General features: G+C 46.7%; 8 non-coding genes and 42 pseudogenes across 8 annotated transcripts; 24 read left to right on the plus strand and 26 right to left on the minus strand.

Moving 5' to 3' along the window:
• The first annotated feature begins 160 nt into the window (after positions 1 to 160).
• LOC148246476 (5S ribosomal RNA) lies at positions 161 to 278 on the plus strand (annotated as a pseudogene).
• A 563-nt stretch (positions 279 to 841) lies between these two features.
• Positions 842 to 960, plus strand: LOC148246477 (5S ribosomal RNA). The gene has a single exon (XR_015814888.1). It is a non-coding gene; the product is annotated as a 5S ribosomal RNA (ribosomal RNA).
• Positions 961 to 1,165: 205 nt separating this feature from the next.
• Positions 1,166 to 1,284, plus strand: LOC148246478 (5S ribosomal RNA; annotated as a pseudogene).
• A 560-nt stretch (positions 1,285 to 1,844) lies between these two features.
• On the plus strand, positions 1,845 to 1,962 carry LOC148246479 (5S ribosomal RNA; annotated as a pseudogene).
• Positions 1,963 to 2,166: 204 nt separating this feature from the next.
• On the plus strand, positions 2,167 to 2,285 carry LOC148246480 (5S ribosomal RNA; annotated as a pseudogene).
• Positions 2,286 to 2,494: 209 nt separating this feature from the next.
• Positions 2,495 to 2,613, plus strand: LOC148246481 (5S ribosomal RNA; annotated as a pseudogene).
• Positions 2,614 to 2,818: 205 nt separating this feature from the next.
• On the plus strand, positions 2,819 to 2,937 carry LOC148246482 (5S ribosomal RNA). Its single transcript, XR_015815084.1, has one exon. It is a non-coding gene; the product is annotated as a 5S ribosomal RNA (ribosomal RNA).
• An 883-nt stretch (positions 2,938 to 3,820) lies between these two features.
• LOC148246483 (5S ribosomal RNA) lies at positions 3,821 to 3,939 on the plus strand (annotated as a pseudogene).
• Positions 3,940 to 4,148: 209 nt separating this feature from the next.
• Positions 4,149 to 4,267, plus strand: LOC148246484 (5S ribosomal RNA; annotated as a pseudogene).
• A 205-nt stretch (positions 4,268 to 4,472) lies between these two features.
• LOC148246485 (5S ribosomal RNA) lies at positions 4,473 to 4,591 on the plus strand. Its single transcript, XR_015815178.1, has one exon. It is a non-coding gene; the product is annotated as a 5S ribosomal RNA (ribosomal RNA).
• A 559-nt stretch (positions 4,592 to 5,150) lies between these two features.
• On the plus strand, positions 5,151 to 5,268 carry LOC148246486 (5S ribosomal RNA; annotated as a pseudogene).
• Positions 5,269 to 5,473: 205 nt separating this feature from the next.
• LOC148246487 (5S ribosomal RNA) lies at positions 5,474 to 5,592 on the plus strand. Its single transcript, XR_015814939.1, has one exon. It is a non-coding gene; the product is annotated as a 5S ribosomal RNA (ribosomal RNA).
• Positions 5,593 to 6,153: 561 nt separating this feature from the next.
• Positions 6,154 to 6,271, plus strand: LOC148246488 (5S ribosomal RNA; annotated as a pseudogene).
• Positions 6,272 to 6,476: 205 nt separating this feature from the next.
• Positions 6,477 to 6,595, plus strand: LOC148246489 (5S ribosomal RNA; annotated as a pseudogene).
• Positions 6,596 to 6,804: 209 nt separating this feature from the next.
• On the plus strand, positions 6,805 to 6,923 carry LOC148246490 (5S ribosomal RNA). The gene has a single exon (XR_015815901.1). It is a non-coding gene; the product is annotated as a 5S ribosomal RNA (ribosomal RNA).
• Positions 6,924 to 7,040: 117 nt separating this feature from the next.
• Positions 7,041 to 7,159, plus strand: LOC148246491 (5S ribosomal RNA; annotated as a pseudogene).
• A 209-nt stretch (positions 7,160 to 7,368) lies between these two features.
• LOC148246492 (5S ribosomal RNA) lies at positions 7,369 to 7,487 on the plus strand (annotated as a pseudogene).
• Positions 7,488 to 8,011: 524 nt separating this feature from the next.
• On the plus strand, positions 8,012 to 8,130 carry LOC148246493 (5S ribosomal RNA; annotated as a pseudogene).
• Positions 8,131 to 8,335: 205 nt separating this feature from the next.
• LOC148246494 (5S ribosomal RNA) lies at positions 8,336 to 8,454 on the plus strand. Its single transcript, XR_015815813.1, has one exon. It is a non-coding gene; the product is annotated as a 5S ribosomal RNA (ribosomal RNA).
• Positions 8,455 to 8,659: 205 nt separating this feature from the next.
• On the plus strand, positions 8,660 to 8,778 carry LOC148246495 (5S ribosomal RNA; annotated as a pseudogene).
• A 236-nt stretch (positions 8,779 to 9,014) lies between these two features.
• Positions 9,015 to 9,132, plus strand: LOC148246496 (5S ribosomal RNA; annotated as a pseudogene).
• A 203-nt stretch (positions 9,133 to 9,335) lies between these two features.
• Positions 9,336 to 9,454, plus strand: LOC148246497 (5S ribosomal RNA; annotated as a pseudogene).
• Positions 9,455 to 9,663: 209 nt separating this feature from the next.
• Positions 9,664 to 9,782, plus strand: LOC148246498 (5S ribosomal RNA; annotated as a pseudogene).
• A 111-nt stretch (positions 9,783 to 9,893) lies between these two features.
• LOC148246499 (5S ribosomal RNA) lies at positions 9,894 to 10,012 on the plus strand (annotated as a pseudogene).
• A 669-nt stretch (positions 10,013 to 10,681) lies between these two features.
• On the minus strand, positions 10,682 to 10,800 carry LOC148246500 (5S ribosomal RNA; annotated as a pseudogene).
• A 560-nt stretch (positions 10,801 to 11,360) lies between these two features.
• Positions 11,361 to 11,479, minus strand: LOC148246501 (5S ribosomal RNA; annotated as a pseudogene).
• Positions 11,480 to 11,684: 205 nt separating this feature from the next.
• On the minus strand, positions 11,685 to 11,803 carry LOC148246502 (5S ribosomal RNA; annotated as a pseudogene).
• Positions 11,804 to 12,369: 566 nt separating this feature from the next.
• Positions 12,370 to 12,488, minus strand: LOC148246503 (5S ribosomal RNA; annotated as a pseudogene).
• Positions 12,489 to 12,692: 204 nt separating this feature from the next.
• On the minus strand, positions 12,693 to 12,811 carry LOC148246504 (5S ribosomal RNA; annotated as a pseudogene).
• A 559-nt stretch (positions 12,812 to 13,370) lies between these two features.
• On the minus strand, positions 13,371 to 13,489 carry LOC148246505 (5S ribosomal RNA; annotated as a pseudogene).
• Positions 13,490 to 13,698: 209 nt separating this feature from the next.
• On the minus strand, positions 13,699 to 13,817 carry LOC148246506 (5S ribosomal RNA; annotated as a pseudogene).
• Positions 13,818 to 14,020: 203 nt separating this feature from the next.
• Positions 14,021 to 14,139, minus strand: LOC148246507 (5S ribosomal RNA; annotated as a pseudogene).
• A 211-nt stretch (positions 14,140 to 14,350) lies between these two features.
• On the minus strand, positions 14,351 to 14,469 carry LOC148246508 (5S ribosomal RNA; annotated as a pseudogene).
• Positions 14,470 to 14,673: 204 nt separating this feature from the next.
• Positions 14,674 to 14,791, minus strand: LOC148246509 (5S ribosomal RNA; annotated as a pseudogene).
• Positions 14,792 to 15,351: 560 nt separating this feature from the next.
• LOC148246510 (5S ribosomal RNA) lies at positions 15,352 to 15,470 on the minus strand (annotated as a pseudogene).
• A 205-nt stretch (positions 15,471 to 15,675) lies between these two features.
• Positions 15,676 to 15,794, minus strand: LOC148246511 (5S ribosomal RNA; annotated as a pseudogene).
• A 563-nt stretch (positions 15,795 to 16,357) lies between these two features.
• Positions 16,358 to 16,476, minus strand: LOC148246512 (5S ribosomal RNA; annotated as a pseudogene).
• Positions 16,477 to 16,680: 204 nt separating this feature from the next.
• Positions 16,681 to 16,798, minus strand: LOC148246513 (5S ribosomal RNA; annotated as a pseudogene).
• A 234-nt stretch (positions 16,799 to 17,032) lies between these two features.
• On the minus strand, positions 17,033 to 17,153 carry LOC148246514 (5S ribosomal RNA; annotated as a pseudogene).
• Positions 17,154 to 17,359: 206 nt separating this feature from the next.
• Positions 17,360 to 17,478, minus strand: LOC148246515 (5S ribosomal RNA; annotated as a pseudogene).
• Positions 17,479 to 17,683: 205 nt separating this feature from the next.
• Positions 17,684 to 17,802, minus strand: LOC148246516 (5S ribosomal RNA; annotated as a pseudogene).
• Positions 17,803 to 18,366: 564 nt separating this feature from the next.
• On the minus strand, positions 18,367 to 18,485 carry LOC148246517 (5S ribosomal RNA; annotated as a pseudogene).
• A 208-nt stretch (positions 18,486 to 18,693) lies between these two features.
• Positions 18,694 to 18,812, minus strand: LOC148246518 (5S ribosomal RNA; annotated as a pseudogene).
• Positions 18,813 to 19,016: 204 nt separating this feature from the next.
• LOC148246519 (5S ribosomal RNA) lies at positions 19,017 to 19,134 on the minus strand (annotated as a pseudogene).
• A 235-nt stretch (positions 19,135 to 19,369) lies between these two features.
• Positions 19,370 to 19,488, minus strand: LOC148246520 (5S ribosomal RNA; annotated as a pseudogene).
• Positions 19,489 to 19,694: 206 nt separating this feature from the next.
• Positions 19,695 to 19,813, minus strand: LOC148246521 (5S ribosomal RNA). The gene has a single exon (XR_015814614.1). It is a non-coding gene; the product is annotated as a 5S ribosomal RNA (ribosomal RNA).
• A 205-nt stretch (positions 19,814 to 20,018) lies between these two features.
• LOC148246522 (5S ribosomal RNA) lies at positions 20,019 to 20,137 on the minus strand (annotated as a pseudogene).
• Positions 20,138 to 20,700: 563 nt separating this feature from the next.
• On the minus strand, positions 20,701 to 20,819 carry LOC148246523 (5S ribosomal RNA). Its single transcript, XR_015814683.1, has one exon. It is a non-coding gene; the product is annotated as a 5S ribosomal RNA (ribosomal RNA).
• A 207-nt stretch (positions 20,820 to 21,026) lies between these two features.
• Positions 21,027 to 21,145, minus strand: LOC148246524 (5S ribosomal RNA; annotated as a pseudogene).
• A 204-nt stretch (positions 21,146 to 21,349) lies between these two features.
• LOC148246525 (5S ribosomal RNA) lies at positions 21,350 to 21,467 on the minus strand (annotated as a pseudogene).
• Between the last annotated feature and the right edge of the window lie 241 nt (positions 21,468 to 21,708).

A 21,708-nucleotide genomic window follows, 5' to 3' on the forward strand; every position in this document is an offset into this window, starting at 1 on the left:
ATGGTCCGCTGGTTTATACGCAAATGTGAGTCAAGAATCAGGGGCATTTTAATCGATATTAGAACGAGAAGGAGAGGTGCAGTGTGAACGCACAAGGAAACAAATGATGGGAGGGGGGGAGGGAAGAAAGAGTGTATGTATTTTCAGCACGAAATTAAACAGGTGCGGTCACACCAGCACAAATGCACTGGATCCCATCAGAGCTCCGCAGTTAAGTGTGCTTTGCGAAAGTAGTACAATGATGGGTTACCTCCTGGGAAGTTCTCGTGTTGCACCCATTTTCTTTTTTTCAGATGTGCCGTTCGACGTTACGCGTGACTTTAATTATGGTCCGCAGATTTATTCGCAAATGTGAGTCACGGCGCCGTGGCATTTTACTTGATATTTGAACGAGAACGAGAGGTGCAGTGCGCACGCACAAGGAAACAAATGACGGGAGGGGGAAGAAAGGAGAAGGAGTGTATGTATTTGCAGCGCGGAATTAAACAGGTGCGATCATACCAGCACTAATGCAACAGATTCTATCAGAACTCCGTAGGTAAGGGTGCTTGGGCGAGAGTAGTACTAGCATGGATTACCTCCTGCGAGGTCCTTATATTTCACCCATTTTCTTGTGAAGTCCTCGTGTTGCACCCATTTTTTTGCAGATGATTCTTTCGACGTTACGCGCGACTTGAATTATGGTCCTCAGGTTTATCCGTAAATGTGATTCATGGCGCTGTAGCATTTTACTTGATATTAGAACGAGAACGGGAGGTGCAGTGCACATGCACAAGGAAACAAATGATGGGAGGGGGAAGAAAGGAGAATGAGTTTATGTATTTGCAGCGCGAAATTAAACAGGTGCGATCATACCAGCACTAATGCACCGGATCCCATCAGAACTCCGCAGTGAAGTGTGCTTGGGCGAGATTAGTACTCGGATGGGTGACCTCCTGGGAAGTCCTCGTCTCGCACCAATTTTTTTTCAGATGGGTCTTTCGACGTTACGCGCGTCTGGAACTAGGGTCCGCTAGTTTATACGCAAATGTGAGTCAAGAAGTAGGGGCATTTTAATCGATATTAGAACGAGAATAAGAGGTGAAGTGTTAACGCACAAGGAAACAAATGACGGGAGGGGGAAGAAAGGAGAAGGGGTGTATGTATTTGCAGCGCGAAATTAAACAGGTGCGATCATACCAGCGCTAAAGCTCCGGATCCCATCAGAACACCGCAGTTAAGTGTGCTTGGGCGACCGTAGTACTCGGATGGGTGACCACTTGGGAAGCCCTCGTGTTGCACCTATTTTTTTCGGATGGGTTGTTCGACGTTACGCGCGAATGGAATTATAAACCGCTGGTTCATTTACAAAGGTGAGTCACGATGCCGGGGCATATTACTTGATATTAGAACGAGAAAGAGAGATGCAGAGTGCACGCACAAGGAAACAAATGACGGGAGGGGGGATGGAAGGAGAAAGAGTGTATGTATTTGCAGTCCAGAATGAAACATGAGGGATCATACTAGCACTAATGCAACGGATTCTATCAGAACTCCGCAGTTAAGGGTGCTTGGGCGAGAAAAGTACTCGGATAGGTGACCTCCTGCGAAGTCCTTATATTTCATCCATTTTTATGGGAGGTCCTCGTGTTGCACCCATCTTTTTGCAGATGATTCTTTCGACATTACGCGCGACTTGATTTATGGTCCGCAGGTTTATTCGCAAATGTGAGTCACGGCGCCGTGGCATTTTACTTGATATTAGAACGAGTACGGAAGGTGCAGTGCGCACGCACAAGGAAACAAATGACGGGAGGAGGAAGAAAAGAGAAGGCGTGTATGTATTTGAAGCGCAAAATTAAACAAGTGGCATCATACCAGCACTAATGCACTGGATCCCATCAGAATTCTGCAGTTAAGTGTGCTTGGGCGAGAGTAGTACTCGGATGGGTGACCTCTTAGGAAGTCCTCGTATCGCAATATTTTTTTTTCAGATGGGTCGTTCGACGTTACGCGCGACTGGAACTATGGTCCGCTGGTTTATACGCAAATGTGAGTCAAGAATCAAGGGCATTTTAATCGATATTAGAACGAAAAGGAGAGGTGTAGTGTGAACGCACAAGGAAACAAATGATGGGAGGGGGGGAGGGAAGAAGGAGTGTATGTATTCTCAGCACGAAATTAAACAGGTGCGGTCACACTAGCACAAATGCACTGGATCCCATCAGAACTCCGCAGTTAAGTGTGCTTTGGTGAAAGTAGTACAATGATGGGTTACCTCCTAGGAAGTTCACGTGTTGCACCCATTTTCTTTTTTTCAGATGTGTCGTTCGACGTTACGCGCGACTTGAATTATGGTCCTCAGGTTTATTCGCAAATGTGAGTCACGGCGCCGTGGCATTTTACTTGATATTAGAACGAGAACGGGAGGTACAGTGCGCACGCACAAGGAAACAAATGACGGGAGGGGGAAGAAAGGGGAATGAGTTTATATATTTGCAGCGCCAAATTAAACACGTGCGATCATACCAGCACTAATGCACTGGATCCTATCAGAACTCCGCAATGAAGTGTGCTTGGGCGAGATTAGTACTCGGATGGGTGACCTCCTGGGAAGTCCTCGTGTCGCACCAATTTTTTTTCAGACGGGTCTTTCGACGTTACGCGCGTCTGGAACTAGGGTCCGCTGGTTTATACGCAAATGTGAGTAAAGAAGCAGGGGCATTTCAATCGATATTAGAACGAGAACGAGAGGTGAAGTGTGAATGCACAAGGAAACAAATGACGGGAGGGGGAAGAAAGGAGAAGGAGTGTATGTAATTGCAGCGCAAAATTAAACAGGTGCGATCATACCAGCACTAAAGCTCCGGATCCCATCAGAACTCTGCAGTTAAGTGTGCTTGGGTGAGAGTAGTACTCGGATGGGTGACCACCTGGGAAGCCCTCGTGTTGCACTTATATTTTTTCGGATGGGTTGTTTGATGTTACGTTCGAATGGAATTATAAACCGCTGGTTCATTTGCAAAGGTGAGTCACGGTGCCGGGGCATATTACTTGATATTAGAACGAGAAAGAGAGATGCAGAGTGCACGCACAAGGAAACAAATGACGGGAGGGGGGATAGGAGGAGAAAGAGTGTATGTATTTGCAGTGCAGAATGAAACATGAGGGATCATACCAGTACTAATGCAACGGATTCAATCAAAACTCCGCATTTAAGGGTGCTTGGGCGAGAAAAGTACTCGGATGGGTGACCTCCTGCGAAGTCCTTATATTTCACCCATTTTCTTGGGAGGTCCTCGTGTTGCACCCATCTTTTTGCAGATGATTCTTTCGACGTTACGCGCGACTTGATTTATGGTCCGCAGGTTTATTCGCAAATGTGAGTCACGGCGCCGTGGCATTTTACTTGATATTAGAACGAGTACGAGAGGTGCAGTGCGCACGCACAAGGAAATAAATGACGGGAGAAGGAAGAAAAGAGAAGAAGTGTATTTATTTGAAGCGCAAAATTAAAAAAGTGGCATCATACCAACACTAATGCACTGGATCGCATCAAAACTCTGCAGTTAAGTGTGCTTGGGTGAGAGTAGTACTCGGATGGGTGACCTCTTGGGAAGTCCTCGTATCGCAACAATTTTTTTTCAGATGGGTCATTCGACGTTACGCGCGACTGGAACTATAGTCCGCTGGTTTATACGCAAATGTGAGTCAAGAATCAGGGGCATTTTAATCGAAATTAGAACGAGAAGGAGAGGTGCAGTGTGAATGCACAAGGAAACAAATGATGGGAGGGGGGGAGGGAAGAAGGAGTGTATGTATTTTCAGCACGAAATTAAACAGGTGCGGTCACACCAGCACAAATGCAACGGATCCCATCAGAACTCCGCAGTTAAGTGTGCTTTGGCGAAAGTAGTACAATGATGGGTTACCTCCTGGGAAGTTCTCGTGTTGCACCCATTTTCTTTTTTTCAGATGTGTCGTTCGACGTTACGCGCGACTTGAATTTTGGTCCTCAGGTTTATTCGTAAATGTGAGTCACGGCGCCGTGGAATTTTACTTGATATTAGAATTAGAACGGGAGGTGCAGTGCGCACGCACAAGGAAACAAATCACGGGAGGGGGAAGAAAGGGGAATGAGTTTATGTATTTGCAGCGCCAAATTAAACACGTGCGATCATACCAGCACTAATGCACTGGATCCCATCAGAACTCCGCAGTGAAGTGTGCTTGGGTGAGATTAGTACTCGGATGGGTGACCTCTTGGGAAGTCCTCGTGTCGCACCAATTATTTTTCAGACGGGTCGTTCGACGTTACGAGCGACTGGAACTAGGGTTCGCTGGTTTATACGCAAATGTGAGTCAAGAAGCAGGGGCATTTTAATCGATATTAGAACGAGAATGAGAGGTGAAGTGTGAACGCACAAGGAAACAAATGACGGGAGGGGGAAGAAAGGAGAAGGAGTGTATGTATTTGTAGCGCGAAACTAAACAGGTGCGATCATACCAGCACTAAAGCCCCGGATCCCATCAGAACTCTGCAGTTAAGAGTGCTTGGGTGAGAGTAGTACTCGGATGGGTGACCTCCTGGGAAGTCCTCGTGTCGCACCAATTTTTTTTCAGACGGGTCGTTCGACGTTACGCGCGACTTGAACTAGGGTCCGCTGGTTTATACGCAAATGTGAGTCAAAAAGAAGGGGCATTTTAAGCGATATTAGAACGAGAAGGAGAGGTGCAGTGTGGACGCACAAGGAAACAAATTATGGGAGGGGGAGGGAAGGAGAAGGAGTGTATGTATTTTCAGCACGAAATGAAACAGGTGCGATCATACCAGTACTAATGCAACAGATTCTATCAGAACTCCGTAGGTAAGGGTGCTTGGGCGAGAGTAGTACTAGCATGGGTTACCTCCTGCGAAGTCCTTATATTTCACCCATTTTCTTGTGAAGTCCTCGTGTCGCACTAATTTTTTTTCAGACGGGTCGTTCGACGTTACGCTCGTCTGGAACTAGGGTCCGCTGGTTTATACGCAAATGTGAGTCAAGAAGCAGGGGCATTTTAATCGATATTAGAACGAGAATGAGAGGTTAAGTGTGAACGCACAAGGAAACAAATGACGGGAGGGGGAAGAAAGGAGAAGGAGTGTATGTATTTGCAGCGTGAAACTAAACAGGTGCGATCATACCAGCACTAAAGCCCCGGATCCCATCAGAACTCCGCAGTTAAGTGTGCTTGGCGAGATTAGTACTCGGATGGTTGACCTCCTGGGAAGTCCTCGTGTCGCACTAATTTTTTTTCAGACGGGTCGTTCGACGTTACGCGCGGCTGGAACTAGGGTCCGCTGGTTTATACGCAAATATGTGTCGAGAAACAGGAGCATTTTAATCGAAATTAGAACGAGAATGAGAGGTAAAGTGTGAACGCACAAGGAAACAAATGACGGGAGGGGGAAGAAAGGAGAAGGAGTGTATGTATTTGCAGCCCGAAATTAAACAGGTGCGATCATACCAGCACTAAAGCTCCGGATCCCATCAGAACTCCGCAATTAAGTGTGCTTGGGCGAGAGTAGTACTCGGATGGGTGTCCACCTGGGAAGCCCTCGTGTTGCACCTATTTTTTTTTGGATAGGTTGTTCGACGTTACGCGCGAATGGAATTATAAACTGCAGGTTCATTTGCAAAGGTGAGTCACGGTGCCCGGGCATATTACTTGATATTAGAACGAGAAAGAGAGATGCAGAGTGCACGCAAAAGGAAATAAATGACGGGAGGGAGGATGGGAGGAGAAAGAGTGTATGTATTTGCAGTGCAGAATGAAACATGAGGGATCATACCAGCACTGATGCAACGGATTCTATCAGAACTCCGCAGTTAACGGTGTTTGGGCGAGAAAAGTACTCGGATGGGTGACCTCCTGCGAAGTCCTTATATTTCACCCATTTTCTTGGGAGGTCCTCGTGTTGCACCCGTCTTTTTGCAGATGATTCTTTCGACGTTACGCGCGACTTGATTTATGGTCAGCAGGTTTATTCGCAAATGTGAGTCACGACGCCGTGGCATTTAACTTGATATTAAAACGAGTACGGGAGGTACAGTGCGCACGCACAAGGAAACAAATGACGGGATGAGGAAGAAAAGAGAAGGAGTGTATGTAGTTGAAGCGCAAAATTAAACAAGTGGCATCATACCAGCACTAATGCACTGGATCCCATCAGAACTCTGCAGGTAAGTGTGCTTGGGAGAGAATAGTACTCGGATGGGTGACCTCTTGGGAAGTCCTCGTATCGCAACAATTTTTTTTTTAGATGGGTCGTTCGACGTTACGCGCGTCTGTAACTATGGTCCGCTTGTTTATACGCAAATGTGAGTCAAGAATCAGGGGCATTTTAATCGATATTAGAACGAGAAGGAGAGGTGCAGTGTGAACGCACAAGGAAACAAATGATGGGAGGGGGGGAGGGAAGAAGGAGTGTATGTATTTTTAGCACGAAATTAAGCAGGTGCGGTCACACCAGCACAAATGCACCGGATCCCATCAGAACTCCGCAGTTAAGTATGCTTTGAGGAAAGTAGTACAATGATGAGTTACCTCATGGGAAGTTCTCGTGTTGCACCCATTTTCTTTTTTTCAGATGTGCCGTGCGACGTTACGCGCGACTTTCATTATGGTCCGCAGAATTATTCGCAAATGCTAGTCACGACGCTGTGGCATTTTACTTGATATTTGAACGAGAACGAGAGGTGCAGTGCGCATGCACAAGGAAACAAATGACGGAAGGGGGAAGAAAGGAGAAGTAGTTTATGTATTTGCAGCGCGAAATTAAACAGGTGCGATCATACCAGCACTAATGCACCGGATCCCATCAGAACTCCGCAGTTAAGTGTGCTTGGGCGAGAGTCGTACTCGGATGGGTGACCTCCTGGGAAGTTCTCGTATCGCACTAATTTTTCTTTTCAGACGGGTCGTTCGGCGGGAGGTGCACTGCACACGCACAAGGAAACAAATGATGGGAGGGGGAAGAAAGGGGAATGAGTTTATGCATTTGCAGCGCAAAATTAAACAGGTGCGATCATACCAGCACAAACGCACCGGATCCCATCAGAACTCTGCAGTTAAGTATGCTTTGGCGAAAGTAGTACAATGATGGGTTACCTCGTGGGAAGTTCTCGTGTTGCACCCATTTTCTTTTTTTCAGATGTGCCGTTCGACATTACGCGCGACTTTAATTATGGTCCGCAGATTTATTCGCAAATGTGAGTCATGGCGCCGTGGCATTTTACTTGATATTTGAACGAGAACGAGAGGTGTAGTGCGCACGCACAAGGAAACAAATGACGGGAGGGGGAAGAAAGGAGAAGGAGTTTATGTATTTGCAGCGCGAAATTAAACGAGTGCGATCATACCAGCACTAGTGCACCGGATCCCATCAGAACTCTGCAGTTAAGTGTGCTTGGGCGAGATTAGTACTCGGATGGGTGACCTCTTGGGAAGTCCTTGTGTCGCACCAATTTTTTTTCAGACAGGTCGTTCGACTTTACGCGCGACTGGAACAAGGGTCCGCTGGTTTATACGCAAATGTGAGTCAAGAAGCAGGGGCATTTTAATCGATATTAGAACGAGAATGAGAGGTGCAGTGTGAACGCACAAGGAAACAAATGATGGGAGGGGGGATGGAGGGAGAAAAACTGTATGTATTTGCAGGGCAGAATGAAACAGGTGCGATCATACCAGCACCAATGCAACGGATTCTATTAGAACTCCGCAAGTTAGGGGTGCTTGGGCGAGAGTAGTACTAGCATGGGTTACCTCCTGCGAAGTCCTTATATTTGACACATTTTCTAAGGAAGTCCTCGTGTTGCACCCATTTTTTTGCAGATGATTCTTTCGACGATATGCTCGACTTGAATTATGGTCCTCAGGTTTATTCGTAAATGTGAGTCACGGCACCGTAGCATTTTACTTGATATTAGAACGAGCACGGGAGGGGGAAGAAAGGGGAATGAGTTTATGTATTTGCAGCGCGAAATTAAACAGGTGCGATCATAACAGCACTAATGCACCGGATCCCATCAGAACTCCGCAGTTAAGTGTGCTTGGGCGAGATTAGTACTCGGATGGGTGACCTCCTAGGAAGTCCTCTTGTCGCACCAATTTTTTTTCAGACGGGTCGTTCGACGTTACGCACGTCTGGAACTAGGGTCCGCTGGTTTATACGCAAATGTGAGTCAAGAAGCAGGGGCATTTTAATCTATATTAGAACGAGAATGAGAGGTGAAGTGTGAATGCACAAGGAAACAAATGACGGGAGGGGGAAGAAAGGAGAAGGAGTGTATGTATTTGCAGCGCAAAATTAAACAAGTGTGATCATACCAGCACTAAAGCTCCGGATCCCATCAGAACTCCGCAGTTAAGTGTGCTTGGGCGAGGGTAGTACTCGGATGGGTGACCACCTGGGAAGCCCTCGTGTTGCACCTATTTTTTTTCGGATGGGTTGTTCGACGTTACGCGCGAATGGAATTATTATTCGCTGGTTCATTTGCAAAGGTGAGTCACGGTGCCGGGGCATATTACTTGATATTAGAAGGAGAAAGAGAGATGCAGAGTGCACGCACAAGGAAACAAATGACGGGAGGGGGATGGAAGGAGAAAGAGTTTATGTATTTGCAGTGCAGAATGAAACATGAGGGATCATACCAGCACTAATGCAACGGATTCTATCAGAACTCCGCAGTTAAGGGTGCTTGGGTGAGAAAAGTACTCGGATGGGTGACCTCTTGCGAAGTCCTTATATTTCTCTCATTTTCTTGGGAGGTCTTCGTGTTGCACCTATCTTTTTGTAGATGATTCTTTCGATGTTACGCGAGACTTGATTTATGATCCGCAGGTTTATTCGCAAATTTGAGTCACGGCGCCGTGCCATTTTACTTAATATTATAACGAGTTCGGGAGGTGCAGTGCGCACGCACAAGGAAACAAATGACGGGAGGAGGAAGAAAAGAGAAGGAGTGTATGTATTTGAAGCGCAAAATTAAACAAGTGGCATCATACCAGCACTAACGCATTGGATCCCATCAGAACTCTGCAGTTAAGTGTGCTTGGGCGAGAGTAGTACTCGGATGGGTGACCTTTTGGGAAGTCCTCGTATCGCAATATTTTTTTTCAGATGGGTCGTTCGACGTTACGCGCGACTGGAACTATGGTCCGCTGGTTTATACGCAAATGTGAGTAAAAAATTAGGGGCATTTTTATCGAAATTAGAACGAGAAGGAGAGGTGCAGTGTGAACGCACAAGGAAACAAATGATGGGAGGGGGGGAGGGAAGAAGGAGTGTATGTATTTTCAGCACGAAATTAAACAAGTGCGGTCAAACCCGCACAAATGCACCGGATCCCATCAGAACTCCGAAGTTAAGTGTGCTTTGGCGAAAGTAGTACAATGATGGGTTACCTCTTGGGAAGTTCTCGTATTGCACCCATTTTCTTTTTTTCAGATGTGCCGTTCGACGTTACGTGCGACTTTAATTATGGTCCGCAGATTTATTCGCAAATGTGAGTCACGGCGCCGTGGCATTTTACTTGATATTTGAACGAGAACATGAGGTGCAGTGCGCACGCACAAGGAAACAAATGACGGGAGGGGGAAGAAAGGAGAAGGAGTTTATGTATTTGCAGCGCGAAATTAGACCGGTGCGATCATACCAGCACTAATGCAACGGATCCCATCAGAACTCAACAGTTAAGTGTGCTTGGGCGAGAGTAGTGCTCGGATGGGTGACCTCTTGGGAAGTCCTTGTGTCGCACAAATTTTTTTTCAGACGGGTCGAGAATGAGAGGTGAAGTGTGAACGCACAAGGAAACAAATGACGGGAGGGGGAAGAAAGGAGGAGTGTATGTATTTGCGGTGCGAAATTAAAGAGGTGCGATCATACCAGCACTAAAGCCCCGGATCCCATCAGAACTCCGTAGGTAAGGGTGCTTGGGCGAGAGTAGTACTAACATGGGTTACCTCCTGCGAAGTCCTTATATTTCACCCATTTTCTTGTGAAGTCCTCGTGTTGCACCAATTTTTTTGCAGATAATTCTCTCGACGTAACGCGCGACTTGTATTATGGTCCTCAGGTTTATTCGCAAATGTGAGTCACGGCGCTGTAGCATTCTACTTGATACATAAACTCCTTCTCCTTTCTTACCCTTCCCGTCATTTGTTTCCTTGTGCGTGCGCACTGCACCTCCCGTGCTCGTTCTAATATCAATTAAAATGCTACGGTGCCGTAACTCACATTTGCGAATAAACCTGAGGGCCATACTTCAAGTCGCGCGTATTGTCGAAAGAATCATCTGCAAAAAAATGGGTGGAACACGAGGACTTCCTAAGAAAATGGGTGAAATATAAGGACTTCGCAGGAGGTAACCCATGCTAGTACTACTCTCGCCAAAGCACCCTTACCTACGGAGTTCTGATAGAATCCGTTGCATTAGTGCTGGTATAATCGCACCTGTTTCATTTCGTGCTGAAAATACATACACTCCTTCTCCTTCCCTCCCCCTCCCATAATTTGTTTCCTTGTGCGTCCACACTGCACCTCTCCTTCTCGTTCTAATATCGATTAAAATGCCCATTCTTTTTGACTCACATTTGCGTATAAACCAGCGGACCCTAGTTCAAGTCGCGCGTAACGTCGAACGACCCGTCTGAAAAAATATTGGTGCGACACGAGGACTTCCCAGGAGGTCACCCATCCGAGTACTACTCTCGCCCAAGCACACTTAACTGCGGAGTTCTGATGGGATCCGGTGCATTAGTGTTGATATGATCGCAACTGTTTAATTTCGCGCTGCAAATAGATACACTCCTTCTCTTTTCTTCCCCCTCCCGTCATTTGTTTCCTTGTGCGTGCGCACTGCACCTCCCGTACTCGTTCTAATATCAAGTAAAATGCCACGGCGCCGTGACTCACATTTGCGAATAAACCTGCAGACCATAAATCAAGTCGCGCGTAATGTCGAAAGAATCATCTGCAAAAAGATTGGTGCAACACGAGGACCTCCCAAGAAAATTGGTGAAATATAAGGACTTCGCAGGAGGTCACCCATCCGAGTACTTTTCTCGCCCAAGCACCCTTAACTGCGGAGTTCTGATAGAATCCGTTGCATTAGTGCTGGTATGATCCCTCATGTTTCATTCTGCACTGCAAATACACACACTCTTTCTCCTCCCATCCCCCCTCCCGTCGTTTGTTTCCTTGTGCGTGCACTCTACATCTCTTTTTCTCATTCTAATATCAAGTAATATGCCCCGGCACCGTGACTCATCTTTGCAAATGAACCAACGGTTTATAATTCCATTCGCGCGTAACGTCGAACAACCCATCCGAAAAAAAATAGGCGCAACACGAGGGCTTCCCAAGTCGTCACCCATCCGAGTACTACGCTCGCCCAAGCACAATTAATTGCGGAGTTCTGATGGGATCCGTAGCTTTAGTGCTGGTAAGATCGCACCTGTTTAATTTCGCGCTGCAAATACATACACTCCTTCTCCATTCTTCCCCCTCCCGTCATTTGTTTCCTTGTGCGTTCACACTTCACCTCTCATTCTCGTTCTAATATCGATTAAAATGCTCCTGCTTCTTGACTCACATTTGCGTATAAACCAGCGGATCCTAACTCCAGACGCACGTAACGTCGAACGACCCGTCTGAAAAAAAATTGGTGCGACACGAGGACTTCCCAGGAGGTCACCCATCCGAGTACTAATCTCACCCAAGCACACTTCACTGCGGACTTCTGATGGGATCCGGTGCATTAGTGCTGGTATGATCGCACCAGTTTAATTTTGTGCTGCAAATACATAAACTCATTCCCCTTTCTTCCCCCTCCCGTCATTAGTTTCCTTGTGCGTGCGCACTGCACCTCCCGTTCTCGTTCTAATATCAAGTAAAATGCTACAGCGCCGTGACTCACATTTGCGAATAAACCTGAGGACCATAATACAAGTCGCGCGTAACGTCGAAAGAATCATCTACAAAAAAATGGGTGCAACACGAGGACTTCACAAGAAAATAGGTGAAATATAAGGACTTCGCAGGAGGTAACCCATGCTAGTACTACTCTCGCCCAAGCACCCTTACTTACGGAGTTCTGATAGAATCCGTTGCATTAGTGCTGGTATGATCGCACCTGTTTCATTTCGTGCGGAAAATACATACACTCCTTCTCCTTTCTTCCCCCTCCCGTCATTTGTTTCCTTGTGCGTGCGCACTGCACCTCTCGTTCTCGTTCAAATATCTAGTAAAATGCCACGGCGCCGTGACTCACATTTGCGAATAAATCTGTGGACCATAATTAAAGTCGCGCGTAACGTCGAACGACACATCTGAAAAAAAAAAGAAAATGGGTGCAACACGAGAACTTCCCAGGAGGTAACCCATCATTGTACTACTTTCGCCAAAGCACACTTAACTGCGGAGTTCTGATGGGATCCGGTGCATTTGTTCTGGTGTGACCGCACCTGTTTAATTTCGTGCTGAAAATACATACACTCCTTCTTCCCTGTCCCCCTCCCATCATTTGTTTCCTTGTGCGTTCACACTGCACCTCTCCTTCTCGTTCTAATATCGATTAAAATACCCCTTATTCTTGACTCACATTTGCGTATAAACCAGCGGACCATAGTTCAAGTCGTGCGTAACGTCGAACGACCCGTCTGAAAAAAAATTTGTGCAACACAAGGACTTCCCAGGAGGTCACTCATCCGAGTACTACTCTCGCTCAAGCACACTTAACTGCGGAGTTCTGATGGGATCCAGTGCATTAGTGCTGGTTTGATCGCACCCATTTAATTTCGCGCTGCAAATACATAAACTCCTTCTCCTTTCTTCCCCCTCCCGTCATTTGTTTCCTTGTGCGTGCACACTGCACCTCCCGTGCTCGTTCTAATATCAAGTAAAATACTACGGTGTCGTGACTCACATTTGCGAATAGACCTGATGACCATAATTCAAGTCGCACGTAACGTCGAAAGAATCATCTGCAAAAAAATGGGTGCAACACGAGAACTTCACAAGAAAATGGGTGAAATATAAGGACTTCGCATGAGGTAACCCATGCTAGTACTACTCTCGCCCAAGTACCCTTACCTACGGAGTTCTAATAGAATCCGTTGCATTAGTGCTGGTATGATCGCACCTGTTTCATTTCGTGCTGAAAATACATACACTCCTTCTCCTTCCCTCCCCCTCCCATCAATTGTTTCCTTATGCGTTCGCACTGCACCTCTCCTTCTCGTTCTAATATCGATTAAAATGCCCCTGCTTCTTGACTCACATTTGCGTATAAACCAGTGGACCCCAGTTCCAGTCGCGCATAACGTCGAACGACCCGTCTGAAAAAAAATTGGTGCGACAAGAGGACTTCCCAAGAGGTCACCCATCCGAGTACTACTCTCGCCAAAGCACACTTAACTGCGGAGTTCTGATGGGATCCGGTGCATTAGTGCTGGTATGATCGCACCCGTTTAATTTCGCGCTGCAAATACATAAACTCCTTCTCCTTTCTTCCCCCTCCCGTCATTTGTTTCCTTGTGCGTGCGCACTGCACCTCTCGTTCTCGTTCAAATATCAGGTAAAATGCCACGGCGCCGTGACTCATATTTGCAAATAAATCTGCGGACCATAATTAAAGTCGCGCGTAACGTCGAACAGCACATCTGAAAAAAAGAAAATGGGTGCAACACAAGAACCTCCCAGGAGGTACCCCATCATTGTACTACTTTCGCCAAAGCACACTTAACTGCGGAGTTCTGATGGGATCCGGTGCATTTGTGCTGGTGTGACCGCACCTGTTTAATTTCGTGTTCAAAATACATACACTCCTTCTTCCCTCCCCCCTTCCATCATTTGTTTCCTTGTGCGTTCACACTGCACCTCTCCTTCTCGTTCTAAAATCGATTAAAATGCCCCTGATTCTTGACTCACATTTGCGTATAAACCAGCGGATCATAGTTCCAGTCGCGCGTAACGTCGAACGACCCATCTGAAAAAAAATTGTTGCGATACGAGGACTTACCAAGAGGTCACCCATCCGAGTACTACTCTCGCCCAAGCACACTTAACTGCGGAGTTCTGATGGGATCTGGTGCATTAGTGCTGGTATGATCGCACCCGTTTAATTTCGCGCTGCAAATACATAAACTCCTTCTCCTTTCTTCCCCCTCCCGTCTTTTGTTTCCTTGTGCGTACGCACAACACCTCTTGTTCTCGTTCAAATATCAAGTAAAATGCCACGGCGCCGTGACTTACATTTGCGAATAAATCTGCGGACACCATAATTAAAGTCGTGCGTAATGTCGAACGGAACATCTGAAAAAAATAAAATGGGTGCAACACGAGAACTTCCCAGGAAGTAGCCCATCATTGTACTACTTTCGCCAAAGCACACTTAACTGCGGAGTTCTGATGGGATCCAGTGCATTTGTGCTGGTGTGACCGCACCTGTTTAATTTCGTGCTGAAAATACATACACTCCTTCTTCCCTCCCCCCCTCCCATCATTTGTTTCCTTGTGCGTTCACACTGCACCTCTCCTTCTCGTTCTAATATCGATTAAAATGCCCCTGATTCTTGACTCACATTTGCGTATAAACCAGCGGACAATAGTTCCAGTCGCGCGTAACGTCGAACGACCCATCTGAAAAAAAATTATTGCTATACGAGGACTTCTCAAGAGGTCACCCATCCGAGTACTACTCTCGCCCAAGCACACTTAACTGCAGAGTTCTGATGGGATCCAGTGCAGTAGTGCTTGTATGATGCCACTTGTTTAATTTTGCGCCAAATTCATACACTCATTCTCGTTTCTTCCTCGTCCCGTCATTTGTTTCCTTGTGCGTGCGCACTGCATCTCCCGTACTCGTTCTAATATCAAGTAAAATGCCACGGCGCCGTGACTCACATTTGCGAATAAACCTACGGACCATAAATCAAGTCGAGCATAACGTCGAAAGAATCATCTGCAAAAAGACGGGTGCGACACGAGGACCTCCCAAGAAAATGGGTGCAACACGAGGACTTCCCAACTGGTCACCCATCCGAAGTACTACTCTCGCCCAAGCACCCTTAACTGTGGAGTTCTGATAGAATCCGTTGCATTAGTACTGGTATGATCCCTCATGTTTCATTCTACACAGCAAATACATACACTCTTTCTCCTTCCATCCCTCATCCCGTCATTTGTTTCCTTGTGCATGCAATCTTCATCTCTCTTTCTCGTTCTAATATAAAGTAATATGCCCCGGCACCGTGATTGACCTTTGCAAATGAACCAGCGGTTTATAATTCCATTCGCGCGTAACGTCGAACAACCCATCCGAAAAAAAATAGGTGCAACACGAGGGCTTCCGAAGTGGTCACCCATTCGAGTACTACCCTCGCCCAAGCACACTTAACTATGGGGTTCTGAAGGGATCCGGAGCTTTAGTGCTGGTATGATCGCACCTGTTTAATTTCGCGCTGCAAATACATACACTCCTTCTCCATTCTTCCCCCTCCCGTCATTTGTTTCCTTGTGAGTTCACACTTCACCTCTCATTCTCGTTCTAACATCGATTAAAATGCTCATGCTTCTTGACTCACATTTGCGTATAAACCAGCGGATCCTAGCTCCAGACGCACGTAACGTCGAACGACCCGTCTGAAAAAAAATTGGTGCGACACGAGGACTTCCCAGGAGGTCACCCATCCGAGTACTAATCTCACCCAAGCACACTTCACTGCGGACTTCTGATGGGATCCGGTGCATTAGTGCTGGTATGATCGCACCAGTTTAATTTTGCGCTGCAAATACATAAACTCATTCCCCTTTCTTCCCCCTCCCGTCATTAGTTTCCTTGTGCGTGCGCACTGCACCTCCCGTTCTCGTTCTAATATCAAGTAAAATGCTACAGCGCCGTGACTCACATTTGCGAATAAACCTGAGGACCATAATACAAGTCGCGCGTAACGTCGAAAGAATCATCTGCAAAAAAATGGGTGCAACACGACGACTTCAAAAGAAAATAGGTCAAATATAAGGACTTCGCAGGAAGTAACCCATGCTAGTACTACTCTCGCCTAAGCACCCTTACCTATGGATTTCTGATAGAATCCGTTGCATTAGTGCTGGTATGATCGCACCTGTTTCATTTCGCGCTGCAAATACATACATTCCTTCTCCTTTCTTCCCCCTCCCGTCATTTGTTTCCTTGTGCGTGCGCATTGCACCTCTCGTTCTCGTTCAAATATCAAGTAAAATACCACGGCGCCGTGACTCACATTTGCGAATAAATCTGCGGACCATAATTAAAGTCGCGCGTAACGTCGAACGGCACATCTGAAAAAAAGAAAATGGGTGCAACACGAGAACTTCCCAGGAGGTAACCCATCATTATACTACTTTCGCCAAAGCACACTTCACTGCAGAGTTCTGATGGGATTCGGTGCATTTGTGCTGGTGTGACCGCACCTGTTTAATTTCGTTCTGAAAATACATACACTCCTTCTTCCCTCCCCCCCTTCCATCATTTGTTTCCTTGTGCGTTCACACTGCACCTCTCCTTCTCGTTCTAATATCGATAAAAATGCCCCTGATTTTTGACTCACATTTGCGTATAAACCAGCGGACCATAGTTCCAGTCGCGCGTAACGTCGAATGACCCATCTGAAAAAACATTGTTGCGATACGAGGACTTCCTAAGTGGTCTCCCATCCGAGTACTACTCTCGCCCAAGCACACTTAACTGCAGAGTTCTGATGGGATCCAGTGCATTAGTGCTGGTATGATGCCACTTGTTTAATTTTGCGCTTCAAATACATACACTCCTTCTCTTTTCTTCCTCCACCCGTCATTTGTTTCCTTGTGCATGCGCACTGCACATCCCGTACTCGTTATAATATCAAGTAAAATGCCACGGCGCCGTGACTCAAATTTGCGAATAAACCTGCGGATCATAAATTAAGTCACGCATAACGTCGAAAGAATCATCTGCAAAAAGATGCGTGCAACACGAGGACCTCCCAAGAAAATGGGTGAAACATAAGGACTTCGCAGGAGGTCACCCATCCGAGTACTTTTCTCGCCCAAGCACCCTTAACTGCGGAGTTCTGATAGAATCCGTTGCATTAGTGCTGGTATGATCCCTCATGTTTCATTCTGCACTGCAAATACATACACTCTTTCTCCTTCCATCCCCCCTCCCGTCATTTGTTTCCTTGTGCGTGCACTCTGCATCTCTCTTTCTCGTTCTAATATAAAGTAATATGCCCCGGCACCGTGACTCACCTTTGCAAATGAACCGGCGGATTATAATTCCAGTCGCGCGTAACGTCGAACAACCCATCCGAAAAAAAATAGGTGCAACACGAGGGCTTCCCAGGTGGTCACCCATCCGAGTACTACCCTCGCCCAAGGACACTTAACTGCGGAGTTCTGACGGGATACGAAGCTTTAATGCTGGTATAATCGCACCTGTTTAATTTCGCGCTGCAAATACATACACTCCTTCTCCTTTCTTCCCCCTCCCGTCATTTTTTTCCTTGTGCGTTCACACTTCACCTTTGATTCTCGTTCTAATATCGATTAAAATGCCCCTGCTTCTTGACTCACATTTGCGTATAAACCAGCGGACCCTACTTCCAGACACGAGTAACGTCGAACGACCCGTCTGAAAAAAAATTGGTGCGACACGAGGACTTCCTAAAAGGTCACCCATCCGAGTACTAATCTCGCCCAAGCACACTTAACTGCGGAGTTCTGATGGGATCCGGTGCATTAGTGCTGTTATGATCGCACCTGTTTAATTTCGCGCTGCAAATACCTAAACTCATTCTACTTTTTTCCCCCTCCCGCCATTTGTTTCCTTATGCGTGCGCACTGCACCTCCCGTGCTCGTTCTAATATCAAGCAAAATGCTACGGTGCCGTGACTCACATTTGCGAATAAACTTGAGGACCATAATTCAAGTCGCGCGTATCGTCGAAAGAATCATCTGCAAAAAAATGGGTGCAACACGAGGACTTCCTAAGAAAATGGGTGAAATATAAGGACTTCGCTGGAGGTCACCCATCCTAGTGCTACTCTCGCCCAAGCACCCTTTAACTTGCGGAGTTCTGATAGAATCCGTTGCATTGGTGCTGGTATGATTGCTCATGTTTCATTCTGCGCTGCAAATACATACACTTTTTCTCCCTCCATCACCCCTCTCGTCATTTGTTTCCTTGTGCGTGCACTCTGCATCTCTCCTTCTCGTTCTAATATCGATTAAAATGCCCCTGCTTCTTGACTCACATTTGCATATAAACCAGTGGACCCTAGTTCCAGTCGCGCGTAACGTCGAACGACCCGTCTGAAAAAAAAAATTAGTGCGACACGAGGACTTCCAAGGAGGTCACCCATCCGAGTACCACTCTCGCCCAAGCACACTTATCTTCTGAGTTCTGATGGGATCCGGTGCATTAGTGCTGGTATGATCGTAACAGTTTAATTTCGCGCTGCAAATACATAAACTACTTCTCCTTTCTTCCCCCTCCCGTCATTTGTTTCCTTGTGCGTGCGCACTGCACCTCTCGTTCTCGTTCAAATATCAAGTAAAATGCCACGGCGCCGTGACTCACATTTGCGAATAAACCTACGGATCATAATTAAAGTCGCGCGTAACGTCGAACGGCACATCTGAAAAAAAAAAATGGGTGCAACACGAGAACTTCCCAGGAGGTAACCCATCATTGTACTACTTTCGCCAAAGCACACTTAACTTCGGAGTTCTGATGGGATCTGGTGCATTTGTGCTGGTGTGACCGCACCTGTTTAATTTCGTGCTGAAAATACATACACTCCTTCTTCCCTCCCCCCCTCCCATCATTTGTTTCCTTGTGCGTTCACACTGCACCTCTCCTTCTCGTTCTAATATCGATAAAAATGCCCCTGATTCTTGACTCACATTTGCGTATAAACCAGCGGACAATAGTTCCAGTCGCGCGTAACGTCGAACGACCCATCTGAAAAAAAATTGTTGCGATACGAGGACTTCTCAAGAGGTCACCCATCCGAGTACTACTCTCGCCCAAGCACACTTAATTGCAGAGTTCTGATGGGATCCAGTGCATTAGTGCTGGTATGATGCCACTTGTTTAATTTTGCGCTTCAAATACATACACTCCTTCTCTTTTCTTCCTCCTCCCGTCATTTGTTTCCTTGTGCGTGCGCACTGCACCTCCCGTACTCGTTATAATATCAAGTAAAATTCCACGGCGCCGTGACTCAAATTTGCGAATAAACCTGCGGACCATAAATCAAGTCGCGCGTAACGTCGAAAGAATCATCTGCAAAAAGATGGGTGCAACACGAGGACCTCCAAGAAAATGGGTGAAATATAAGGACTTCGCAGGAGGTCACCCATCCGAGTACTTTTCTCACCCAAGCACCCTTAACTGCGGAGTTCTGATAGAATCCGTTGCATTAGTGCTGGTATGATCCCTCATGTTTCATTCTGCACTGCAAATACATACACTCTTCCTCCTTCCATCCCCCCTCCCGTCATTTGTTTCCTTGTGCGTGCACTCTGCATCTCTTTTTCTCGTTCTAATATCAAGTAATATGCCCCGGCACCGTGACTCACCTTTGCAAATGTACCAGCGGATTATAATTCCATTCGCGCGTAACGTCGAACAACCCATCCGAAAAAAAATAGGTGCAACACGAGGGCTTCCCAGGTGGTCACCCATCCGAGTACTACCCTCACCCAAGCACAATTAACTGCGGAGTTCTGATGGGATCCGGGGCTTTAGTGCTGGTATGATCGCACCTGTTTAATTTCGCGCTGCAAATACATACACTCCTTCTCCTTTCTTCCCCCTCCCATCATTTGTTTCCTTGTGCGTTCACACTTCACCTCTCATTCTCGTTCTAATATCGATTAAAATGCCCCTGCTTCTTGACTCACATTTGCGTATAAACCAGCGGACCCTAGTTTCAGACGCGCGTAACGTCGAACGACCCGTCTGAAAAAAAATTGGTGCGACACGAGGACTTCCTAGGAGGTCACCCATCCGAGTACTAATCTCGCCAAAGCACACTTAACTGCGGAGTTCTGATGGGATCTGGTGCACTAGTGCTGTTATGACCGCACCTGTTTAATTTCGCGCTGCAAATACATAAACTTATTCTCCTTTCTTCCCCCTCCCGCCATTTGTTTCCTTGTGCGTGCGCACTGCACCTCCCGTGCCCGTTCTAATATCAAGTAAAATGCTACAGTGCCGTGACTCACATTTGCGAATAAACCTGAGGACCATAATTCAAGTCGCGCGTATCGTCGAAAGAATCATCTGTAAAAAAATGGGTGCAACACGAGGACTTCCTAAGAAAATGGGTGAAATATAAGGACTTCGCAGTAGGTCACCCATCCTAGTGCTACTCTCGCCCAAGCACCCCTAACTTGCGGAGTTCTGATAGAATCTGTTGCATTGGTGCTGGTATGATTGCTCATGTTTTATTCTGCGCTGCAAATACATACACTTTTTCTCCCTCCATCACCCCTCCCGTCATTTGTTTCCTTGTGCGTGCACTCTGCATCTCTCCTTCTCGTTCTAATATCGATTAAAATGCCCCTGCTTCTTGACTCACATTTGCGTATAAACCAGTGGACCCTAGTTCCAGTCGCGCGTAACGTCGAACGACCCGTCTGAAAAAAAAAATTAGTGCGACACGAGGACTTCCCAGGAGGTCACCCATCCGAGTACTACTCTCGCCCAAGCACCCTTAACTGCGGAGTTCTGATGGGATCCGGTGCATTAGTGCTGGTATGATCGCACCAGTTTAATTTTGCGCTGCAAATACATAAACTCCTTCTCCTTTCTTCCCCCTCCCGTCTTTTGTTTCCTTGTGCGTGCGCACTGCACCTCTCGTTCTCGTTCAAATATCAAGTAAAATGCCACGGCGCTGTGAGTCACATTTGCGAATAAATCTGTAGACCATAATTAAAGTCGCGCGTAACGTCGAACGGCACATCTGAAAAAAAAAATGGGTGCAGCACGAGAACTTCCCAGGAGGTAACCCATCATTGTACTACTTTCGCCAAAGCACACTTAACTTCGGAGTTCTGAAGGGATCTGGTGCATTTGTGTTGGTGTGACCGCACCTGTTTAATTTCGTGCTGAAAATACATACACTCCTTCTTCCCTCCCCCCCTCCCATCATTTGTTTCCTTGTGAGTTCACACTACACCTCTCCTTCTCGTTCTAATATCGATAAAAATGCCCCTGATTTTTTACTCACATTTGCGTATAAACCAGCGGACCATAGCTCCAGTCGCGCGTAACGTCGAACGACCCATCTGAAAAAAAATTGTTGCGATACGAGGACTTCCCAAGAGGTCACCCATCCGAGTACTACTCTCGCCCAAGCACACTTAACTGCAGAGTTCTGATGGGATCCAGTGCATTAGTGCTGGTATGATGCCACTTAACTACCCTCGTGTTGCACCTCCCGTGCTCGTTATAATATCAAGTAAAATGCCACGGCGCCGTGACTCAAATTTGCGTATAAACCTGCGGACAATAAATCAAGTCGCGCGTAACGTCGAAAGAGTCATCTGCAAAATGATGGGTGCAAAACGAGGACCTCCCAAGAAAATGGGTGAAATATAAGGACTTCGCAGGAGGTCACCCATCCGAGTACTTTTCTCTCCCAAACACCCTTAACTG

The sequence above is a fragment of the Carica papaya genome, chromosome 8 (genome assembly GCF_054855325.1).
Source record: "Carica papaya isolate Zhongbai chromosome 8, ASM5485532v1, whole genome shotgun sequence".
NCBI lineage: Eukaryota > Viridiplantae > Streptophyta > Magnoliopsida > Brassicales > Caricaceae > Carica > Carica papaya.